Raw genomic sequence first — 8,860 nt, 5'->3', positions numbered from 1 at the left:
CTCCCCCGTTCGCACTCTGTCTCTCTCTGCCTTTCAAAAATGAATAAATGTTAAAAAAAAAATTTTTTTTTTAAAGATGCAAAATGTCTACAAAAAACTGGAAGAATGATTCAGAAACCATCTCCCTGCTTCTACTATCTATTTTTCATACAGCAGTTGAGTTGATTTTTTTATTTGAGAGAGAGAGAGAGAGAGAGAGAAAATCTTAAGTAGGCTCCATGCTTAGCACGGAGCCCAGTGTAGGGCTTGACCCCACAACCTTGGGATCATGACCTGTGCTGAAATCAAGAGTCGGACACTCAAACCACTGAGGCACCCAGGCACCCCAGGTTGATTTTTTTTTTTTGCTGTTTTTAATGCACTTCCGATCATGTTAATTGTCTATTCATGGCTTCTCACCTCCCTTTGAGTAACTCCAGTATGCCCGCCTTGGCCCTCAGTAGCTGTCCTGCCTATCTGTCCTCTCTGACTTCATTTCATACTAGTCTTCTTCCTGTCCATCCCGCTCCAGCCACACCAGCTTCTTGGTGTCTCCAAACATGCAAAACTTGTCCCTGCCTCAGACCCTTTTCACTTGCTCTTGGCTATGCCTGGACAGCTCTTCCCCAGGGCTGTGCTCATCCCCTCTCTGCTTACTGCTTATTTCTCACTTGCTCAGCAAGACCTTCCTGCTCTCCTCGTGTGCCTATTCCTATAGGAATTCCATATTCTATACCTCTTCTTCATTTTCCTCCAGAGCACTCATCATCATCTGACTTGACACACATTTACTTTTTGTTCCCCCTAGCAACGCTCTCCCAAGAATGGAAGCTACTTGAAGATAGGATTCAGTGTCATTCTGTTCACTGCTATATGCCACAGGAGATATACATAAATATCTTTTTGAATGAAGGCAGTGGCAGTGGGCTGTGAGAAGGCAGTAGGTAAGAGAGTTGCAGGGGAAGGTGCAGAGGGAGGCATGGGAGCATGTCGAGGGGGTCGTTGCCATACAATGGCTGTCCAGTGAGAACTCTGTGAAGTGTTGGTGGGGCAATGGATCAGTGAGAGGAAGCCTGGACCAGTATGGGGACACTAAGCCTGACAGCACCTCACATGATTTTATTGCCAACCCCTCACAGCAAGAATGGGTGATTGGAGGAATTTGCCTTTTGGGAAGTTTCCCAAGACAAGAACAGGGATTAGAGGTGTGGTGACATTTGTTGGCTTTAGAGTTCCCAAAAGACTTAGAACCAACAGCCCTTGGATTGTACATCTGGATTGATTTGTACTTCTGAAGAAATTTTCATGAGAGACAACAGCAGCCATTGGGGTGTGGGAGGAAGATTTCTTGCCCATCCTGTGGATGGATGTGTTACCAAGGGCTCCCTGGCAGCCCTGTGCTCACAGGGCTCAGGTGAGTAGTTAGACACTGGCTAGTACCAGGGCACTTTACCAAGAGATCTCCACAGCAGCAGCTCTGAGGGGTGAGGGGTTGGCATTAAAACCATGTCAGGTGCTGTCAGGCTTAATTTTTACTGTCCCCACTTCAAATGTGAGCTTCCAGCATTTTCTTGCCTCCACACCTAGGCTCACACCGCTATCTGTCCGGAATGTCTTTCCCTTCCCCTAGAACTACTCATATTTTTGGCATCCTTTAAGACCCAACTCAAGCCTTATCTCCAGGACAGAGTGTTCCTTTACACCCTCAGGCTAGAGATCTGTTCCATGTGTTATGCTCCCTCCGTGCTTATTGACTGTAGAATTCACTTATCATTTAATCACCTACTGCCCTGTGACATCTCTTCAGTGGTTGCATCGAACTCTTATTTATACCTTCTGGGTTGCATAATTTTTTTTTTAATTTTTTTTAACGTTTTATTTATTTTTGAGGCAGAGAGAGACAGAGCATGAACGGGGCAGGGGCAGAGAGAGAGGGAGACACGGAATCGGAAGCAGGCTCCAGGCTCTGAGCCATCCATCAGCCCAGAGCCCCATGCGGGGCTCGAACTCACGGACCGCGAGATGGTGACCTGAGCTGAAGTCGGACGCTTAACTGACTGAGCCACCCAGGCGCCCCCTGGGTTGCATAATTTTTGAAAAAGTGTGTGTGTGTGTGTGTGTGTGTGTGTGTGTGTGTGTGTGTGTGTGAGATGGTACCTTGCTGTCTCTCTAGCTTCCTTGTAGGCTTCTTGAAGGCAGCAAGTTTTGTTGTTTTTGCAGACCCCATATTATCTGACAGAAACCCTGACACATACAAGGTACACAGATAGGGGCACCTGGGTGGCTCAGTTGGTTGAGCGTCGAACTCTTGATTTTGGCTCAGGTCACTATCTTGGGGTTCATGGGATCAAGCTCCTCGTCAGGCTCTGGGATGATAGTGCAGAGCCTGCTTCGGATCCTTTCTCTCTCCATCTCTTTCTGCCCCTCCCCTGCTTGTGCTCTCTCTCTCTCAAAATAAATAAATAAACAAAATAAACATAAAAGAATGTATTTAGACCATATAAATTGCTCCACTTTAATTTATTAATCATTAATACTCCATGCTGATACCCAAATGATAGTTCTATTTTCCTTCAAATGGTTTAACATGACACTGTAATATTACGTATTCTTACCATAAACATGTTATGCGTTCTCCCATTTTTAAAAATTTTTAGATAAATTTATCTATTTTCAGAGAGAGAGAGAGAGACAGCACGAGCGGGAGAGGGGCTGAGAGAAAGGGAGAGAGAATTCCAAGCAGACTCAGCACTGCCAGCACAGAGCCTGAGGTGGGGCTCAAACTTACAACCATGAGATCAAGTCCTGAGCCTTAATAGTCAGGCGCTTAGCAGACTGAGCCTCCCAGGTGCCCCGTACTCTCCTGTTCCATTCACAGATGATTCTGTGGACTGATGCTGTTGGGATCTCTGTTGAACAATTCAATCTTAATTTTCCAGCCGCAGAGAGCTTGGTGGATAAGAGTTTCCAGAATCAGAAGTCCTGGTTTGAATATGAGCTCTGCCACTTGCTGGGAAGGTGAGCCTAAGCAAGTTATTTAACTTTTCCACACCTCAGTTTCTTTATGAGCAAAGTGGGGATTATAATAATATGCTTCTCATTGACTTATTGTGATTTAATTATGACTAAGTGAATTATGCCATGTGACATTCTTAGGTTGATATTGGTGCATAATAAAGCCCTCAATACTTACTAGTATTTTTTTGTGTGGGTGACTTGAAATTTGCATATTTAAAATATGAGGTTCTCATACCTCTTTCCACCCTACTTTCACCACTAAGGAAGGAGGGTGGGATGAAGCTAGAAGGCTCTGGTGTCTACCTCAGGAGACCTGGTTATGGTCTAAACTCTGCCACATGGTTTGTATGTTATTTTAAGCAAGACACTTAACCTCTTGGGGTGCCATAAAGATCAAGGAGTAAACATCTGTGAAAGTACTTTTTAAACAGCAAGCTTGCTTTACCCAAAGAAGGAACTGTGGTTCAGGGCAGGAAACAAATTTAATTGGTTCCGTTTTGAAAATCTTACCCTTAGAAAGTTTGCTTCAGGGTAAGAGTAACTCTTTGTCTCACGTTGATTGGATTATCCTGATTATCTTACAAGGCCTTTTTTTTTTTTTTTTTTTTTTTTTTTTGTAACTACTAGTGCTGTGGGAAGTTGTTCTGAGCCCTTGATACACTTCCTTTCCTCGTTTGCAAATCTGGTTGGTGTACTAAACAAACAAGTACAGTCATACACATCTTTGTGGTTTAAAACCTGTTCCTGTGCTTTGACAATGGAGCTCTGTAGGGAATGGTAATGCGATTAGGACAGTAACTGGCTGGGGGAGTGAGAACAGCCACACCAGGCAACCATCCCTACCGGATTCCTGACAGAGAGGCAGGTTAAGAGCAAGGTCTCTGGCTTGAGCTGCCTGGGTTCGAATCCCCCCCAGTTCTACTACTTATTTTCTGGGTGACATTGCAAATTATGTAACCTCTGAGTGCCTCTGATTACACATCTGTAAAATGGGAACAACTGTAGTACCTACCTTGTAGGGTTACTGTGGGAGTAAATGAGTAAATGTATGTGAAGTGCTTATATATGAGTGTGTGCTAACTGGGCATTTACTATTAATACATGCACAGAGTCAATGCTAGCAAAGGCATGTCCTTTGGTATTAGATAAGCCTTCCCAAATACCAGTGCACCCTGGGACACATGGAGGATCTGGGACAGATGGGGGACTCACTTTGTCTAGGCTGCAGGTTTACTCTTCCTCTTTCTCCTTTTCTCTAAGGCCACAGCCAAGGCTAGGAAAGGTAGACTCAGAATACACCAACTAGATAAAGATGTAGACAGTGAGTCCCAGCGCTGCTTGGGTCTGCCACTTGGATCTTCCCAGGGCTGGTGGAGTCATTCCCAAATAATTTATTCCCTGGTTTATTTTGCCTAGCTAGTAGAAGAAAGGTGTGGCATGGCAGTGGAAGGGATAGATGAGAAAGGAGAAGAGGAAAAGTGGTTTTGACATCGGATGTATACCCTGGTCCCATCTTTTCTGTTCTGCTCTTAGAAAAATATGTCTCTTAGAGAGAAATGGCTGGATTTTCTCTCACGTATAATTTGCCATTTCAAGTTTGAACTATTCCAATCTCATGGGTTATAGGAAAGGAAGACACCCCAAGGTGTAAAAGGTCAACGAGAATCAGGTGGACTGGGCCTCCTCCCTGGGAATTGAGGCAAGCAACCCCCTTGCTTCTTCTCACCTTCTCTAACCTCATAAAACAAAATGCATTCAGGAGCCCAAAGGAGAGGACTTCAACCACACAGCACCAGTTGCCTTCGAGTCTAGATTGGCACTTCTAAAACGTTGCTGTGCATCAAATGACCTGGTGATCTTGTTACAATACAAGGGTAGGCTTGAGATTCTGCATTTCTAACAAGCCCCAGGTGATGCTATTCCTGCTGGCCAAGGTCCTCTCTTAGAGTAGCAAGAGTCTTCCAGATAAATGGTGACCTAGAGTTGAGTGATGCACAAGGACTCCTGCTAAGTTACTACCCTCTAGATAGTGTGACCTATCTGAGTACACTTGACCTTGGCCAACCTGCTTCTTGGAAATGGAGTAACAAGAAATGTCCCAGTCCTTCATTCTGACTCCAGATTTTGAAAGAGTGTAGAGGATGACAAAGATGTTTATAGTAGTCAATCAGTCCTGTGAGTGATTTTCTAGTCTACCCATAAGCTAAAGTTGTCTCAAATAAGCCTAATGTGAACATTGTACATTGGTGACAGTTCAAGTCTTAAAGGAGGAGCTGTGGAACAATGTCATTCATTATCTTCAGGATGGCAGATGACAACCCTAAATGTAATTTTTTAAAGCCTTTTCCTGGGGCATCTGGGAGGCTCAGTCAGTTAAGTAAGTGTCTGACTCTTGATTCTGGCTCAGGTCATGATCTCACTGTGACTTCAAGCCCCGCCTCGAGACCCCACCCTTCCCCCCCTCCCCCTGTGTCAAGCCCTGCCTAGGGCTCTGCACAGACAGCTTGGAGCTTGCTTGGAATTCTCTTGCTCTCTCCCATTCTCTCTCTCTCTCTGCCCCTCTCCTGCTCATGCTCTCCACACAGGCACGCTCTCTCTCACTCTCTCAAAATAGATAAATAAAAACTTAAAACAAAACAAAAAAAAAAAGTAAAGCCTTTTCCTTATGATCACCCAAATCTTATTAGTCCTTCAATTTAGCTGTCAGCAACTACACAATTTCTATATACCAGTGCTTTAGATACAGAACTTTATTCAATTTTTCCAAAATAATATATATATATATATATACATATATATCACATATATATGTATATATACGTATATATATATATGTATATATATATTTAATGTTTATTTATTTTTGAGAGAGAGACAGAATGCAAGCAGGGGAGGGGAGAAAGAGAGACACAGAATCCAAAGTAGGCTCCAGGCTCTGAGTTGTCAGCACAGAGCCTAATATGGGGCTCAAACCCATGCTTAAATGACTGGGCCAACTCAGGCACCCTCCAAACAGTATTTCAAAATAGAGATCACCTCCATTGGACAGATGAAAGAATTGAGACTCAGAGAGGTTAAGTAATTTGCCCAAGGTTATCCAGTTATGAAAACACAAGAGTTAGGCTAGGTAAGTCTAATTTCACTTCTCCTTCTACTACCTCCATGTTGTCCCAAAGATAGTAAAATAATTATTTCAAAATTGAGAAGACTTGTTCTTTAAAAGCAAATTTAGGGGGGCACCTGGGTGGCTCAGTCGGTTAAGTGTTCGACTTCAGCTCAGGTCATGATCTCGCTGTTCCTGAGTTTCAGCCCTGTGTGGGACTTTGTGCTGGCAGCTTGGAACCTGGAGCCTGTTTCAGACACCGTGTCTCCCCCTCTCTTTCTCTCTCTGTCCCTCCTCTGTCTTTCTCTCTAAAAAAATAAATAAACATTTAAAAAAATTAAATAGCTTAAAAACAACAACAACAAATTTAGGGGCACCTGGGTGGCTCATTCAGTTAAGCACCTGACTCTTTTTATTCTTGTTTTTTATTCTCAAGTTAGTTAACATAAAGTGTAGTCTTTTTTTTTTTTTTTTTTTTTTTTTTTTTTTTTTTAAAAAAATTGTATTTTTTTTTTTTTTTTTTTAACATACAGTGTAGTCTTGGCTTCAGGAGTAGAACCCAATGATTCATCTGTTACATATGACAACCAGTGTTCATCACAAAGAGTGCCCTCCTTAATGCCCATCACCCATTTAACCATCCCCCACCAGCCCTCAATTTGTTCTCTGTTTTTAGGAGTCTCTTATGGTGTGCCTCCCTCTCTATTTTTATCTTCTTTTTCCTTCCCTTCCCCTATGTTCATCTGTTAAGTTTCTCAAATTCCACATATGAGTGAAATCATATGATATCTGTTTTTCTCTGACTGACTTATTTTGCTTAGCATAATACCCTCCAGTTCCATCCACGTTGTTGCAAATGGCAAGGTTTCATTCTTTTTCATCTCTGAATAGTATTCCATTGCATATATATACCACATCTTCTTAATCCATTCATCAGTTGATGGACATTTGGGCTCTTTCTATAATTTGGCTATTGTTGATAGAAGCGCCTGACTCTTGATTTTGGCTCAGGTCATGCTCTCATGGTTTGTGGAATTGAACCCCATGTCAGGCTCTGCACTGGACGTGGAGACTGCCTAAGATGCCCTCTCTCTCTCCCCCACCCCCCTCTCTCTCAAAAAAAAATTTTTATAATGAAAATAAAAACAAATTTAAATTGCACATTTGTTTGTTATCAATTGACTCCACTGATGTGAATTTTTGACAAAGCTATTGATGCTTAAGTTTCAAAGATTCCTGACTTGTAAAAGTACCTTCCATGGCTCTCTCATTTTTATTCACAGTTTTGTAATCTTTTTTGTTTGTTTGTTTTTCTAAAGTAGGTTCCATGCCCAACATGGGTCTTGAGCTCACCACCCTGAAATCAAGAGTCACACACTCTACCAACTGAACCAGCCAGGTGTCCTATTCTTTGTTCTTAAAAGGGTTCCCTAAACTTTAAAAAATTGGGATTCCATAAAGTCTTAATCTGCTTCTGCTGCCATCGCATATAGAAATCTCCTACAATATTCCTAGTAAGTAGTAGCTCAGCCTGTACTTGAATTTCTCCAATTAAGAGCAGCTCACCGCCCCACAGGGAGTTTGTTTCATTTCAGATAGTTCTAATTCTTTGGAAGTTCTTTTTATATCATGCCAAAATCTACCTCTGGACAGTAACAACATCCACTTATCGATCTTAGTTCAGCCTTCTGAACCTACATAAAGTAAACCTAATTCCTCCCCATCTGACAGATCTGATAGTATCTAAAGGCTATTATAGTATCTTCTCCCAAGTCATCCTCAATGCTTAAAATTGTTTCTCACCTCTTGCCATCCTGGCCCACCACCTTCTTTTCTAGTTGTTGATCTCCTTCTTAAGGAGCATTCTAGGTGTGTCTTGATTGACAGAATAAAGCAACCTCCTTGTTATACTTATTTGTTGAGGACTTTGCGTTTACCACGGTGGAAATTTATCATCCCTGTTATATTTGACTCTTTGTTGTAACTTCCCAATCATGTTGTACCCTTATTTTCTTTCCCCAGCCTTCATCTTCTTAAGAGATGCTTCCTGCTTTTCTTGTCACGGTGATGTTATTCACATCACATGATCTGTTGGGAGTTGGATTTAGCAGGACTTAGCAAGAAGGCTTCCTGGAACATTCCAGACACATGTTATGGGAAGACAGCACATCTACTGTCCCTGCATATAATATGACCATGTCTGTACCCCTTGGTGGGCATTTCCCCCTCCAAGTTCATACTCTTAATCTAGGTTTTCTCAAGATTTGGAAAAAATCTTCATAGGAAAGGCTCAGTGAGCGAGATAATTATGATTTTTTTTTCCTTTTTTGTCACATTTGCTATTTATATTCTTTTCTACATGAATTTCTGTCAATCGTTTTACCTTTTCTTTTATTTATTTGTTTGTTTGTTTGTTTATTTATTTATTTATTTATTTATTTATTTTTAGGATTCCTTCTTTCCTTTCCTGGTGATGTAGCAGCAGAGAAGTGCCCTAAGCCCATGTATCTTACACACCGAGTGAGCACATCGCACTCAGGTGATATGTACTCTTGGAAGGAAGCCAAACAATGTATTCCCTGAAGGTTTCAGCTTTCATTCTCTGGGTGCCCTTTTCCCCACTTTTCTTCCTCACTGTTTTATATCTACCAGATTCCCTCCTATCTACCTCATGCCGTTTACTTTTGTCGGAAAAGACTCCTCACTCAGTCTTTTAAGTAGGGAAGTTAGTAAACTTCAGAGGTCAGAGTCTTTTGGACA

The sequence above is a fragment of the Herpailurus yagouaroundi genome, unplaced genomic scaffold, assembly GCF_014898765.1.
Source record: "Herpailurus yagouaroundi ecotype Mexico unplaced genomic scaffold, PumYag 100, whole genome shotgun sequence".
In the NCBI taxonomy this organism is placed as follows: domain Eukaryota; kingdom Metazoa; phylum Chordata; class Mammalia; order Carnivora; family Felidae; genus Herpailurus; species Herpailurus yagouaroundi.
This window is presented reverse-complemented; position numbering follows the sequence as displayed.